This window comes from Cydia pomonella, chromosome 3 (genome assembly GCF_033807575.1).
Source record: "Cydia pomonella isolate Wapato2018A chromosome 3, ilCydPomo1, whole genome shotgun sequence".
In the NCBI taxonomy this organism is placed as follows: domain Eukaryota; kingdom Metazoa; phylum Arthropoda; class Insecta; order Lepidoptera; family Tortricidae; genus Cydia; species Cydia pomonella.
In genome coordinates, this window is record NC_084705.1 from 5,684,913 (window position 1) to 5,702,077 (window position 17,165).

Consider the following 17,165-nt stretch of genomic DNA (forward strand, 5'->3'; position numbering starts at 1 on the left):
TATAATTTTTTTATTTTCAATCGATACAAAATACCAATATAAACAGTAACTTATTTTATAGCATGCAATATTTAACTACTTTATTATTAAGTCTCACATACATAAATAAATAACAATCTTACAATTAATATTATTTAATGGTATATAATATACCTCCTATTTTCTTGGAGCTTGGGCAAGCAATCAGATGGTCTCAGAGGGCCGAAAGAAATCATCTACTAAGTATAGTGCATCGGAAATTAACTTTGCATTTAGCTTGTTCTCGAATGATCGACTATTACATGCGCCTCTAATGTCATCCGGTATTGCATTATACACCTTTGGGCCGATTGAGTGCAGCAGTTTTTTTGATTTTACCAGTCTAGTCGGGGGTGGTCGCAATTGTACCATCCATTGTATATCCATCGTACCGAATCCCGCACGATGCGTAGCAACAAGCTTGCCCATCTCCTCGTCTCTCCCGCCCACATACTACGCAGATTAGAAAAGTCGGTATACATCTCGGTCCCGTCTGTGTATAATAGATTACCTGACTCAATAAAAAAAGATGCAACTTCTGCGGTGGTCTTCAAAGCTAGATTACGCAAGTGGCTTCTTAATCATGTATTTTATTCCGTAAACGAGTTCTACGAACTCCCTATGATATAATTTCTCTAGTCAGTATTTGAATGTTTTACTGTAATATTTCAATGTGTATATTAAAATCAAATAATATTTCAATTTATTTTTAAATTTGATATAGAATGTACCTGACATGTAACTTGGCGTTATTAATAAAGTATTTGTATTTGTACTAAATCAAGAAACAACAATTATTTCAAGGTAAGAAATATTTTAGCCTTTAAATAAAATAAGCGTACGGTTGCCAAATTCATATACATAAATTTAATCTTAAGTTCCACGAACGCTATATCGCGTCCGAAATTACAATCAAAATTCATAAAAAACAATAAAAAATTAATGTAATGATATAGAATTTGACAGGTTGAATACGCATGTACTATTAATTAAGATTAAGATCCCTTGTAATACTCCATAAAATAAATACTTGGTTACAGAGAAATCTGCTTACCTTGAACTTAAATAAGACCACATATTTACAATTTTCTTTAAACTAATCATTTATGGATAATAAGGAGCTTAAGGTTCACAAATACAATTTTCAGTCAGGAACTGATTGTACTTGTAGTGTTATTGCTAAATCTGAGTGTATTAAGTATCTGGGCGTTTTACTTGATGACAGAATGAGTTGGTAGCCACACCTAGACCTAACCTCAACACGGATAAGAAAACTAGTATATATTTTTAAGAAACTTAAAACTGTATCTGACCTAGTTTTGTTGAAAAAAGTATATGTTGCTCTCGTCCAGCCAGTGATTGGTTATTGCAATGTTCTATGGGGTGGCGCTTGTAAAAACCACATGTTAAAATAAGAAAGAGCTCAGAGATCCCTGTCGAAGGTCATGACATGTAGATCATATAGATATTCAACGAGTCTATTATATAAACAATGTCAATTGCTCTCCGTTAGACAACTATATATACTTCTGTTAGTGCTGAAGCAGCCTAAGCTTAGGGGGCGTCCATTAATCGCGTCATACGTTTTTGGCTTGTTTGAGACCCCCCCCTCCCCCATGGTGATCTTTGGTGATATTTTCAGGACCCCCCCCCATCCAATATGACGTGTATTTTTTTCGATAACTAAAGAACAGTTTTCTAACAAATGAACCTAAGTACACGTGAAGGATAATAAGGGCGGAAAACTATTATTTTAATTTTATTGACTATAATACAGTATAGCACAGATGAAAAAAAAAATACACGTGATACGTGTCCATACCCCCCCGACCCCTGTGGTGATCATTGGTGATTTTTTGCTGACCCCCTCCCCCCCCTATACAATATGACGCGATTAATGGACGCCCCCTTACCCCTTATGATCAAAATAAAATTACAAGTAAACGAACTTTGACTAATGTATGTGCACCATATAAATGTAGACTAGCTACGACCAGACGACAACAAAGATTAATGGGCACCTTTTTATATAATAAGATTAACAAAACTCTAAAACATTTATCCCCTACATAAACATGACTTAAGTCCTGGTTGCTGTCACTAAACAATGAACAAACTGAAAGCATCTTATCCTGACTTACTCACATACATACGCACACACACACACACACACACACACACACATATATATATATGTAGACATAAATATCCTTACTGGTTCTAGACCTAGCTTACACATAATATTGAAATATTGTTTTATAATATATTGCCTACCTCAATATTTAATTCAATCATTAATCAGAGCTATTCTGTAACTACCTTCTTAACTATTTACTAAGATCACGATTTGACCTTGCGGATTACTGTAATTGGCTTTATACACTTAAAATTTAAAATTGCACATGTAATTATTATAAGCTGTTGTAATCCTGAATAAATAAAATAAAAACAATAATTGTGCGTGGAGAGTGGCGTCCCTCCGTATTTTAATTTGTAATATTCATTACTAGAAATCCCGGTGAACTTCGTATCACTTACTTCTTTATATAAACCATATGTATTTTAGATAATTATTTTCATCTCCACATTACGAAGTTTCACTTCTTCCGCGCGGAGGGACTCCACGCACAATTTTTTTATTTATAGATTAACTTATTCTATGCCTTCAACAGTTTTTTGAGAAGTTTTCACTAGAGTTTGACCAAGACAACTCTGCAGTGATTTTGATGGCATAGACATATGATAGTGAAATTACTGTTATTTACTTATTTATACCTCGTAGATCAGATAACGAAACTTCAATTTTTTGTTTCACGTTAGACTCTCGATATGTGCTAGTGGCGCTCTCTACGCAGAGTTTTGCGTAATATATTCCCTGTTTTAATAGCCCGCCTTTACTAGTACAAATTTTTCTACTATTTCTTAAGAATATACCATATAGGAGAAGTATTTTTGGCAATGGTAACATTGTTTTGGTCACGTGATAAATTAGTCTGGTTTTGCAAACGGTGAGTGGAGTGCCTTGTCATCAGTCCTAAAAGTTTTTGGATGATTTTCTTTGGAATTCTTATTCAAAGTGAGTACTTTTTTAAAGAAAACCTCATAATAAGCATGCTTTAGGTTTTAGTGCTGCTTTTGTGGTGTTGTGTCTCGTGTTTTTGAATGACGAAATTGTACCTTGTTCCTTGACTAGTGATATGACGCCATTTTCTTCGTGAATGCCAATTATCTAAATTCTTCATTATTTTCTTTGTTTCGATCATGTATTCAGTATTCGTTGTGTGTTTGGTGTGATGTTTTCAGATCAGTGTGCTAATACGGTTATTGTTACTTTGACCAAATACCTCATTAAAGAGAAACAGAGCACTCAAGTCGTATTTTTTGCCAGATAGTTCCCTTGTGAAGAAGGCGCAGTTTCTTCCTTCTTTTGCGGTAATGGATTTTATGTGGACTATATTAAATGAGTTCCGTACTGGTATTGTATTATGACTTTGTTTAAGGGATAAGCAAGGGGCAAAACCAAGTGACATTACATACCCACTTTTTAAATACCCAACTTCCTGGTAAAAAAACGTGCTGTTCTGTAAACTGGTGCCTATTCACGAACTTTCCATTTGACCACCGTAAGGTTTTGGCACGTTTTAGACTGGAGAGAATATTGAGTGTGGCAATAGCATGAATTATTGAAAAGCCATGATGGCTATGATGAGTAATGCAATTGAGTTTTAAATTGTGTATTTAATAGCATGTCATTGAGTTGGCTGAGATGGATAAGATTTCCTGCAATAGGTTTGGAATTTGACCAATAAGATATAGGTATATTATTTGGTTTTGATGACTCATTTCAAGGGTCAATAATAATAGTAATAAAAGTGCTGTTGACAGATTTTTATTCCTGTTTGTTTTGAGAATGTATATCTTGTTGAACTAATTGATGATGAGGTTTATGGTGAATACTTAATTCCACATGTCAAAGTAATACTTTATCTTTGTTGAGAAATAAGAATATATAGGTACAAAACATAGGTATTGTTGTTTGAATGCATATAATAATATAATCTGATTCTAGTGTAACAGTATTATTTCTTTGAAGTCCAGCAAGGTGTAAGTGATTATTTAAATGATATGTAGGTCTCACTCTGAATGATGTTCATTGATTACACAATGACATTATCATCATAATCAAACATTTTTAGTTGGATGTTTTGCAACCTGCCAGCTGCGGAACCTTGGATAGTGCAGTCACTTTCTACTTTATAAATTCATTTAATGAGGAGTAAGGTTGGTGCATTCTTATTGATAGTAATGTCATGTCTGCGGGACATGACAAATGAGTAATTTCCTCAACCACTTTTTCTGGTCACCTGTCTAATAATGTGCGGTTATTGAAACTTTTTATACCATATCTATTCACCTGTGCATGTTCTTGGATCCTCCACCTATTAACACTTTTGATGATCAAGTGCCTTTCTATAGTTGAATTCCTTTGTATAGTGTCATCAATATATATGACCATGTCTCAAAAGTCAAAAACCTCTAAGCCCAGGGGATTTATTTGTATGAGATAGCATGATATGACTGCTGAACTGTGTGATATCACACCCACGGGTCCCTGAGACCCAACTGTTCTGTTCAGTTTATATTATCTACAGTAGTACCTGGTCAACCGAGCTTTGCTCGGTTATAACTATTTATTGTAATATGGTGGTGTATAGGTGATAATCTTAACCACATTTTTTTACTAAATTAAACTTGTCTAAAACAAAATTAAAAAAATTATATATAAACTTGAACATATAGAAAAAAAACAAAAGTTAGTCACCGGGCGAGATTCGAACCCGTAACTCTCGTTTTAGCCGTCCGCGTCTTAACACGCTGGACCAGACGGACGGTGGTTGGCAACACGAAATTAGCGACCATATTCTGCGTCGAAAGAAAAACGCATGAAAACTCGAAAACATGCGTTTTCCCAAACATAAGACTAATCTAGATTGATTGTATGTCCCCAAAAACCCCCATATACCAAATTTCAGTGAAATCGTTAGAGCCGTTTCCGAGATCACAGAAATATATATATATACAAGAATTGCTCGTTTAAAGGTATAAGATTATTGTTAACTTTGCTTTGTGTTTGGTAGGTGTATTTTTATCTGCCCATTAGGGCTAACATCTAGCTGGTGTTATATGGCTCATTTGCATGTAATATAAGTGTTAGTTAAGTTAGTCCTACCTAGTACTAACCTACCACCATACCATACCACCACATACCACTGTTGCCGTAGGTTAGTTGAGTAAATTAACCTTCTAATTTAGATTGGTGGCTCTGTGAGTTGTAGACGTTGTGATGCTTAAAAATTGTAAAATAAAAATACTTAATTGAGTCATTATCACAGTGAATTCACAGTGGTCTTAAGTGCCATAGACCCTGCTGTCCTGCTGCTAAGTCCTTAATGCCAATTTCTACAATTTTGAATGTTTTCTAAAAAACTAAACAACAGATAAATCTATCTAATTACCGAACCTGTTAAAAAATCACGAGAATCTGCAGAGAACATCCAGACATACCAAAGCATTTAAGGTGAAATGGAGACCTTCACTGACACTTGGTCAATCATCAATTAATATGTTTAAACATGCACCTTACTCCTTTTTAATAAGGCAAAAATGTAATCTTTGACATAGACAGTCCAATATCAGTGGGCTTGTTCTTTTTTAGGTACAGTGCTGTGCTTATTCTTGTTTATCAGCTGACCTATATTGTTTGATCAGGGTACTGTGAATTTCTGGAAACCACAAAAGTAGATTGTTGAGGTAACAGCGGCTTTTTATCAGTGAATGTGTGCTGGTAATATGTAATAAATATGTTGTGGTATTGTTTCATATCTTATACCTACCCATAGTTAAGACTCATTAATTGTATCAGATGTGTAATTTGCATTATTATGAGTCCTAATTTGGGCATCCTATATGAGCTTGTACTGCAAAATCAAAGTGGCCCAATTGCTTTTAGCAAACAAAAGGCACATGTTTAGTTACGATTTTAGGTTAATGTTTGTATTACTTTGTATAATCTACCTAACGCAATTAAAGACATACAAACAAACAGGTTATCATGAACACATAGAATGGAGCATTTGCTCTAGATGAGATTAGACAATTTCCCAAGATGTAACAAAAAATAGATGTAGGTATAGTAAATTTAGGAAAAATATTAGAAAAATGCAAAGTAATTAAGCTCTCATTTTTAATTCCGTAGAATTCTGACAGCACGATAATTTGACGTTTTCCATTTTTTACTATACATATTATTGTCCATTATTCTTATATGAAGTTAATATTTGTTGCATGAACTCTTATTAAACTGAGAAGCACATCGCATGTTCAAGTTGAAAATGTTCAAAGCTGAATGACATAAATAAATAATAAATAAGTTTTGCAATTTTGGGGGGATATTTAACAGCTGACAGTGACAACTGCGTTTCTTTTTACAAAACTGCAACACTGGACAGTATAAGTACACTAGCCATTTATTTCATAAAGCTGAGATGAGATAGTACAGTTTAAAAAATATAAATTTAGTTCAAATGTTTATGATATATGAAAGTCTTTAGAATGATAACTGTAAGAATTATTTTTAACCCCAGGAAAATACCTGATATTTTCTCATGTCAAAATAGTGCCCTTTAAAATTAAGTTTTCACGAATAAAGTATTATTATGATTACAACAAACACAATAATAACGCCAAAATGTATTTCTAATATTTTATTATGCCTTGTAATTTTTACCATTCATTTAAGGAGTATTTTTTTGCCTGGTATCAAAAGGAAACGTCAGAATACTCCAGAATTTCTTGGAACTAAAAATGAGAGTTTAACAAGAGTAATGAATTAATGATAATGACATTAACCTAATACATTTAGTTTTTGTTTAATAGCCGGGTCCACATAGAGCGAGCATACGCGCGAGGCATTTGCCTCACCCGCCGCCTCGGCCACGGCCGAGGCACGTCTACACTGGCCAGTTTGTGAGTGAGGAAATTGCCTCGCACGTACGTGCTCGCTCGCTCGCTCTGTGTGGACCGGCCTAATTAAATGAATAAGAGTGGCGAGGCGAATAGAGATAAAAACCGTTACTGACATATATATCTAATAATTTCTTAAAAACTACGCACAAAAAAAGAAATAATCAGGTAAATGTCATTCCCGGTTTTTAACTCTACCGGGTGTGGCCTGTAACATGAGCAAAAAATTAAACCGTAGGCTGTACTCCTCAAACTGACGAACATTTGTTCAGTGACTTTTGAAAATAACTTTTATTTCGATTTATACCATACTTTAAAGTTTATTCTAAGACGCAATGTATTGCGAATTTTATTAAGTTAAAAGCGTGACAAGCAACGTCAATAACACAGATGACAACGTACGTAATAGGAAGTCTAAAATCTTCATAGTTTTTAAAAGTCGCTGAACAAATGTTGGTCAGTTTGAGAAGTACAGTCTACAGTTTAAATTTTTTGCTCGTGTCAGTACAGGCCACACCCGATATAGTATGGATTTCTAATTATGTATTATTAGACCCGTGGGAAATTTTTGATCCTGTCATTTCAAAGCATACATTTACCCCCTTATTCATAAACGTCTACTAAAGTTACGATGCCGCTGATCATCGTATGTCCGTTTCCGACGTATTGGTATGATGGAAAGCAACAAACGATGATCAGCGGCATCGTAACTTTAGTACACATTTATAAATACGGGGGTTAATGTCTAAAGCACTGTTCCAGAAAAAGATGTATATCTATTTTTTATTTAATTGTGTTACCCTATTTATGAATGATGCTGCTGCTATACATACATTTGGTTTGACCCAAATCATCTTTCATTTGCGTCACGTTATGTTAAGTGAAACATAGTTACGTATATCCAATCTAATTATATTTCTGTCCATCGATAACGCGGAACAAATCCATTTGTACGAATAACACCAGGAATAGCGTATAAATCTCTCTGAATTGATAGAAAATGCTAATGCTCTTATATTTTAACTTTGCAAACTTTCTTTACTGTCGTGTATTCGTGAATTTCGTGATCACGACTTAGCACGTAACTCGAGCAATATGTTCATAATTACTGTAAGCAAATAACTAGGTACGTGTCCACGCTAATTTTATTCAACTCACGTCTTTAATTTTAGAAAATAATCGATAGAAGATTAGGAAAGGAACATAGGTAGTTTTAGTTGATGCCTCTAAAAGTTGTTTTTGCTTTTGGTATGCCTATGTTTTGAGCACCTTATCCTACAGATTAATGATTTTTTTGTGGACTACTACTATTGGTAAGATGCAAGAGTGCAGTTTTGATAAATTAGCTGGCATATACATATTTGGGTGATGTAGGTTATCCTAGGTCTTCCCTTTCATTGTAACTTATTGCAGAATGTATATTGTATGTCCCTAGGTGGTGTAACCATTCATTGTGATGCCGGTGGATGCTGACCTCAACTGCACAGACGTGGTGTCACCTGGCTGTGAGCTGAAGGGTCTGCGCACTTGGAAAGACATTTGTCTGGTACGGAATTCACTTTTTCAACATCAGGTACGTACGCGTCACCTCACTGCTACAGCTGGACTTTCCAGTGAAGCGACTCTGGCATTAATAGTGCGGCAATACTGGCGTGGCGATACATATGGGCCTTCTTCCGAGGATTATGCTCAGCAGTGCACGTCATGTGTTGATATGGTGATTGAAGTAAATATAGGGTTTTTAGGGGTATGGTAATTTTTAGGTTGCACCTGTTGTTCTTGGTACAACAACTGGTCTTTAGGGTCGGTTGGTCGCCATTAAAACGTTCGCTGAATTTCAATGTATGGGAAATTAGTAGACTGCTGAGTGGCATTGTTCAGTCCGTCAATAGGATGGTGCAATTGGCCATAAACAGTTTACCTACACTACACATTTGTAAAATGTTGGGCCGATGGCGTATTCGCACGGAGCCGTTTTGCTAGAAAGTCCAGTTTGGCAATCATTATTCCATGTGTTGTTATCATACAAAAATCACCACCACTACCTGCTACCATGTTTTCTTTTTAATCCCCGACGCAAAAAGAGGGTTGTTATATATTTGACGCCAATGGATGTCTGTCTGTCTGTGGCATCGTGGCTCTCCAATGTATGGGCCGATTTCGATACGGTTTTTTTTAACGTGAAAGCGAGTTTTTTGCGGTGGTTCTTAGCTGTTTAATATAAATCGATCCAGTAGTTTGAAGAGTATCAGTTCTTTTTCAAAATAATGGAAGGCAATTTTGGCATATAATGGATTTTTTGGCAAATAGGGGTTTTAATTTTTTTTAGTTTATAGTTATTGATATTTTATGACGATTACGCTATCTTCGTCAGCCTGGGATCTGTGAATGTCTTAAGCAGGTGCTTAATTTTGTCTGCAATTTACCCCCAATAAACAGGGCATACAGACAAAACTGCTTATTTCCGTCGTGTCTAGATAGTAGATACCTTACATGAACTTACATCAGTCACCGCTTTAAACTCGAGAACAGTAAGATAATGATCGGGATGAACCCATAGATAAGAGATTTTATACATTAGGCGCTACTCCATGAATAAATAGTATGCTGAATATTTACAAAAAATAAGATCAGCTCAATGTCGCAGTGTTGTAATGAAATCGATCGTCGAATGGAAGCCTTTCAGTCCCGGTTTATTGTAATTATTTCGACAACGGTACTCGTCTGGTTCTCATATCGGATCCGTTCCGTTTCGACTATATATGTATCCAATTTGTGCTTCTTTGTCGTTTGACAAGAGCGCCTTTGTAATGAAAACGTTTATCTGAACCTAACGCCTGATCTGAACCAGATAATATTTACGAATAATCTGCTAATATTTTGACATTGTTTATAATTAGCTCTTAATTGCTTTACTAACACATCGTTTTGTTGTTATTATGACATTTAAAAACCCAGCTCTAAAATCTATACTGCCGTTCGAACATATTGGATTCTCGTATCGTTATCGAGGATAAAATGTAGTATAAAAATATGGGCAATCTAGTGGTCCTGCCACCCACCTACGATTATACATACGACCCGCATTCTGCTCAATATTGTTGTTATATTTCGTTTATTTCGTATTACTAATAAGCTTTATTCCTTAAATAGGTGCAATGACCCACATCACATTATATTTTGCTGAAGTGAAAGATTTATTTTGTGGAGATCATTTAATTTATTAAAGTACACAGCAGTTCAACAGTTGTGAGCTGGCCAACCTCTTTGTTATTAAAATTACAATTAATTCTGAGTCTTTTGTTTACCTTTGTTAATCGCCGTTGTTTTCCCACTCGCTCCTTGACAAAAACAAGGGATTTTCTTCACCGCACACAAATATGCGTATATATAATATGGTACCTAAATAACGGTAGTCAACTGCGTCGTATTTGTTCACCGCTATCGCGCTCCACGTGTCATTTCATGACTTTCTTTGTCTGTCTTTATGCAGGCTCTATGTGAAGGAAGGAGGACCTGATTGTAATTAAGGCATAATTATCTAACATACTAGATAGTTTAGCAGTGTCAATCGAGGGATGTTTAGTGATGCTGGTCGTGCTTGGGTCGTAATGGCGTGGATTTACGAACGCGCGTGTGGCGGTGGCGTGAGGTCAGCGCCCTGGCCCAGGACTAATTCGGGGGAGATCGACGATGCTCCGCCGTCGGGGCTTTGTCTGCTCCCGCCTCCGCTCCGCCGTCTCCACGGTCATTCGTCGAGACGATACGTTCGCACACATGGCTTTGTTTGTGTTCGCGATCACCTCACATCGACCTTTTTACTCATGTAAATTAATTTTCACAGACAATAAACAACTGCCCAAGACACTCATTCGTGTAAATTCAATTAGCGAGTCGTGTTAAACTATCTATTTCTTTGCCGAAGTAGACGAACTCACAAAATCTTATTGTTCATGCAATTTGAGACAATGTCCTGTATTTACTTTTTTGAGTTCAACGGTCCTTGAAGTTCGTTCGTTTATCGACCTCGGGACTTTTCACTTTCATCGGTCAAATACGTATCTATAGGTACTTGCAGTACGTAGATATTTTATTGCCCAAACGGTATAATTTTTATCTTATTCCATTTATAAATTAGTCTTTGTATAATGGTGGTTCGAGTGTGTGAAAGCGATGACTAATGATAGAGAACTCGATTCACACTTAAATTATGTGACTCACTCTTTATGCGCACCTCGAGGGTTTGAAATCCTGGTATATTGGGTATATACAATAACATGTTGATTGCGCGGCTGAAGCTAGTATGGGTATTATGTAGGATAGGTATTGGTGGCGGTGATAATGGCCTGCTGCGTGTTGTGATGAGATGGACATTAGAGCGAGCATGTGTTTATCAGGCAGCGAGCAGCTTGTTTGTATTTGTGAGTGCGTGCGCGTGTGGAGCGTGGAGTGGAATGACGCGAATAGTTGATGTCGGCGGGCGGCGACCGCGGGCCCGCGCCGCGCGCCTCGCCTCTGTCGCCAGTCGCCAGCCCGCAGCCCGAGCGCGACGGACGGAGCTCGCAGCCCGCACCCGCGAGGCCGATACATACGCGATTGTTTGCAACATATTTAACGCGTACGCGACTAATGCAACTTATCTAGTCGGATAACAGGGAATTAGTCTGCTCGCGTCGTATTTCAAAACTGTGATGTTTGTGCAAGTGTGGCGCTTTCGAGCGTAGTTCGTACGTGGCCATGGGCTCTAGTTCCTACTCGAAGGTAATGTTGATCGCGTTAAGTAATTGTGTGTGTGAGTGCCGTGGACCGAGAGGAGTCTCGCAGACAGACGAGGCTGTTTGAAGGCCGCCGCCCCGACCTTGGTGCAGAAGGTCGACGTCCTCACGTGTTTAGAACTTGACATGCAATTTTGAATGAGGGGCCATTGTTGTCGACCTGTTTTTATTTTCTGCATGTTATTAGGTTGACTTAAAGTTAACCAAAGACAGGGTGTACTAAAATCCTTCAATGACGACAATGCATACGTTTATTTGCCATTCATTAAGGATAATATCACAGAAGTTTTAGCTGGTAGTTTAATTACAAAGTACTTAACCTAAATGAGTACGCGAGTGTCTAAATCTACTTGGAATTAGGTAATACCAAAAGTAGGCTGATGCACTTAGTTAGGCACTTGGGTAATTGATAGATAAGCATGTAATTTACTTATGAATTTAACCTCACTGAATAATGGAATTAGGTGAATACTACTATTCAAACTATGATTTTATTGCAATATATTTTAACATGTTTAATTACCTAGGACGTAGTCGTTATTGTGCAGGTAGCTCAATACAATTATTTTTAATCACATAGGATAGAGAACTGCATAGGCTTTAAATCTAAATTGGAAATATATTGGTGGCTAATTTGAATAAAAGGATAGCATAACGGTTAACAAAGGCATCATGAGCAAGTAGGACTTCCCATAGACAGCAAAATGATGTTTTGGCTAGGTTTCCTTAGACGGTCATCACATTGATGTGGTTTCCGGATACGGCGCCAGTGTAATAATTATAAAGCAATAAACTTCCTAATGTATCGTTGCAAAAGCATCCTACCATAATTACCGTAAGCACACATTTAGGGAGATATTTGTGTAGTCAGTAGCACAAGTTTCTTAGAATTTTACATAGCGTAAAGTATTTAAAATATTCAATCTTAGTTTCTTATAAATTTACCGTAAAGACCTGCACGGCACGAGATCATTTTGAGCACATCGCCTGCTTCTTCTGCTAAAGCTGTTTGAACATTAGGTATTTACTTCAACAAAAACTAGCCCAGAATCTTTTTAAGCTAGTTTTTGTCGTTAAGATAATTGTATCGTTGGGATCTGTTAGTTTTTTAATACCTATACCTATTATACTATATATAATCTTTTTACAAGACTTGCTACTCTGCATATGGCACCTTTATTTGATAAGTATTTCTATTTTGCGTTACCTGACTGCGTAGTTTTTGTATAACACAAACACATATTTGTGATCCAAACAATAATAAAGCCCATCCATTGTGCGCTAGCGCGCACGAAAGAGAGAGCAACACGGCTACATACAGGGCGCGGTGCGTGTGCGTCGCAGCGATCAGCTGACGCCGCGGCGGCCATCTTGCCATGCGTGCTCCATTCTCGCCGCGTCACTGCGCTCAATAGTGACGTACGCGTTTCAAATACTAATGTCATTGTCCTTCCCTTCCTGTCCTAGCTCCTCTTGACACTTTTGTGCAAACCTGTTGTGTCATTATGGAACAAAACGTTTGTTTCCTTGTTGCCATACCACGCGGAAGGCTGAGCTCGGCTCGGATGCGAGACCCTGGCGCGTCTATTTTTGGTTAGCGTCTTATTTCCGGTATAGAGACGCTTTTTGTTCTACAGTTAATCCTGAATAGGTAGCATTCGTTCGCACGCAGCACACATGCATTCGGATCTACGTTATACTACTTTTGGCACAGGATCACTTTTACAATGTTCGGAACATCAACTAAAGTTTTCTGGCTTGGCAGAGAGCAAACTAACTGAAAATTTCGACTAACATCGAACTATGAAGACGAACTAAAAATAGTCCAATTTTCAATCCGAAGAAATTATTGCTTTGTCTTGTCTTAGTTATTCCATACCAACATTTCTGCTTATTCTTTGCAAGGGAATGACATTCATCTCAGGCGAGTAGGTACTGCAACTTTGTACTGCGAAAGTTGCAGTTTAAAATTTTATCTCAGTTTCGTGAATCGGAAGGATTTCTGTGCACAGCACGATTTTTGTGCCTCTACTTTAGGGTCCCGTTACGGTTACCGTTGACTGAGTGGTCAGACCAGTATTTTGTCTCAATCCAACTCTTAAATTGGATCAACGTGTCTGTTCATTAAAAACTATAAAAAACTGAAGTGGCCTGGAGAATACATATACGAAGTCTGATCAATTTTAATCAGATACCTTTTTACTTGATCGCAGATACGGTGTTCAAAGAGAATGTCCCAAAGTGAAAATAAATTATTGTTTTAGTCTGGCCGGTATCAGATTTATTTTTGCTCTACTCTCATAGGTTTCCCGGTATGTAGAAGAAAAACGACATGTCGTGAATGTCGACATGTTTTGAATGGGTTAAGAAAATCGTAACAAGTTAGCGTACCTATAGAGTAGAGAGCGGTTATGGTTCGACCTATATTCCGTCTGCGGGAGGTAGCGAGGCAGAGGATGGGTCCGCTCGCGCCCCAGTTGGCTATTCGCTGTTATTAGTCCGCAGCATTTAGCACGTAAATGGATGCATATTTCAAGACGAGGCTACTTGAGGCATTAGTGCTTCTCACTGTTACGTTACTGCTGCACGTTAGTAAGTACTATTACTTATTTGATACGGCAAGTCGGATGGATTTTCAAAACGGGTCTAGAGCAAAGTTTTTTAGTTTCAAGTTCTGTTCTGAAGTTGTGTAGTGTGTTGAGTGGGGCTGTGTAAATTAAACGATAAAATCAAATCGTTCTAGTAAGTAATAAACAATATGAGTAGGTACAACGTAAAATGCGTACTATCTCAATAGGCAACAGGTTACTTCGTCAATGTAAATTTAAAAGTGTTGTATTTGGCAACACGAGCGCTATATCAAACATGTTTGGCTGTACGCGTGTGGGGTCGGCCTCGCGCCTCGCGGTGGGCCTTGATAGACTTGAATTAATCTTGCTGTTAATACGCGTTACTAACGACTTACTTTAAAACTATAAATTTCCAATTGTTTCTTTTAATTCTTAACGAGCGACCCGCCCCGGCTTCGCACGGATTACAAACAAATTTTACACCTAAACCTTCCTCAAGAACCACTCTATTGATTGCTGAAAACCGCATGAAAATCCGTAGTAGAGGAGTAGTTTTTGAGTTTATGGTGTACATACATACATGCACTGCCAGACGCGGCGGGGACTTTGTTTTATGTGGTGTAGTGATTCGGTTCAGGGTTTCATTTGACTGTTTGCCTCGTAGGTGTTAAGAAATTAATCGTGCCTTTCCTCTCCACTCTTACTTATCCCTAGAACTATGTTTATAGTAGGTACCGTAAATACAATAGTTTTGAAAAAAATGTTTAAGAATCTGACTTTGAATGTCGAGTCTGATTATTGTGAATAAGTTTTTGAATAATTCTCTCTTAATAAATGTAAAATCTTCGCTGGTCTCAGGTGTTGTCGAGGTGGTCAGGTGGTAAATAATAATGGACTGTAGTATAAACGCTGGTTTACTTCCAAATTACAAAAATGCCAAGGTGAATTGTCGTTGAGGAATCGGATAACAACCGGTAAGTTTTTAAGCCGGAAAGCTCTAGCAACTGTCAGAATTTTGAATGTAAAATTGCCATAGTTAAATATAGAGATTTGAATTATGATTAGATTTATACATTTTGTTGAATATTTTAATTAAAAAATATGCAATTTGAATCAAATCAATTATAAGAAAATATTGATACAATAATTTATATTGTATAAAACTATGAACTTGATTTTTAATACATTTTTAGTTAATTTGGCTTAACCTTTTGACCGCCAAAGACGTCATATGACGCGCGCGGCTACAGCCCAATATCAACCTTCATGCGTACCGACAAGGTTCACGATTACGCGCCGCGTACGATAGGCGTGGCGTTCAAAATACAGGATGAAAAATGAGTCCATTTTTGAAGGATACGAAACAATAAGGAACTTTTGGGTTACAATTAGAACGTGGCATCCAATAGAAAGAAGTATTGTCCGCAAACGAGCGAAGTGGCCACTCATTTATTTTCAATTCGCGATGGGCGCCGTGCCATTCGTGGTCGTCACTGTTGATTACACTGGCTGTATCTACAATGATGAATGGTGGGAGAGTCCTTATTGCGAGGCGGGTATGCCTCGAGCACAAGGGTATCTCCCCACCTAACTAAGTATTAATTAAGTACCATTTTCAACCTTATCTATTTCGTGTTAACTATGAATATATTTACTGACTAAATAGAACATTGGGAATGATTCAAAATTATGTAAAACATTTTTAATGAATTGAAACATTATACTGAAACATGAAAAGCTGGGCGATTTGAAAATTTTGAAATCGGTGTAAAAACGTCCTAAATTCTCATCTTAAAAGTAGTTGTGGGAGGTGACCAGATGAATCAATCGGATTAGTACAAGAAATGTTTTGAGTTCAGGTTGGTAATTTGGGCACACGTGCGCCACAAAGGGTGCAGGGTAGACACATGGGTGCAGGCGCGGGCGGGTGCGTGGCGGCACTCGCACTCGGCAACTGGGTCAGCGGGCCACGGCGCAACGACGCGCCCCGTTCCGACTACGACACACATAGCTCCCACAACCACACGCTTATCTCGCCATGCCATACCTTTATCACATTTATCTCAATGGAAACAACCTTTAATTGGCCTTACTTTGCGACTTTCGTACTCGATAGAAAATTTACACACTAAAATGTACGTCATATTCGCAGCATTTGTGCTGAATACCCATTCATACCCATAAAAGACAAACGTTAACTGCGCATTATATTTGACGACGTCTGCCAGAGAGTTTAACAATGAATTGGATTCAATCCGTCCACTTGTCGTCATTGTCTTTAAAGAGTAGAAATTAATTGTATAAAACGCGACTGGTCTCACCAGCAAAATTATGGGCAGTGCAGTTAATTTGGCAACTGGCAGTGGCTAGGCATTGTAACGCTATAATTGAACATCACGTTTCCGTCGAGTCAGTCACCTTGGCACGGTTATTTCGTACCAAATTTACGTGCCTTTTATTTACCAATATCTTCGGATATAGGTACGCTCAGTTTGCCTTACTTACATGCTATTTTGAATATATGTGCCAATTTTATATATTTCAATTATCTGCTGGCCTTTTCGACGTATTTAATCTTAATTGGCTTGGTAAAGTTACTAAGGACAATCTCAACATTTAGATAATTCTCTCTTTGTGTGCATTGCTCTTCATAAAATACAACTCAGGATACATTTTCTAACAACACGCTCGTGTTTACAGGTAGGTTCTACGTAGTCAGGTGCTAGTATTAAAGAAAATTGCAATAGGTGTGATGTGAAATTTGTTCTACTATTGCGCA

The 17,165-nt window shown here is 37.4% G+C and overlaps 1 protein-coding gene across 3 annotated transcripts in view; it reads left to right on the forward strand.

Annotated features, from left to right (window-relative positions):
• Positions 1 to 2,979: 2,979 nt before the first annotated feature.
• The window catches only part of LOC133515896 (AN1-type zinc finger protein 6), a 39,383-nt gene continuing 25,197 nt past the window's right edge, over positions 2,980 to 17,165 (forward strand). Inside the window, exons 1-2 of one of the 3 annotated variants that reach the window (XM_061848527.1) lie at positions 2,980 to 3,094; positions 8,477 to 8,614. The gene's annotated coding sequence lies outside the window, so the exon portion shown is untranslated. Of the gene's footprint in view, positions 3,095 to 8,476; positions 8,615 to 11,543; positions 11,803 to 17,165 lie in introns of those variants that run through there. The other 2 variants (XM_061848529.1, XM_061848528.1) reach the window with 2 other exon arrangements.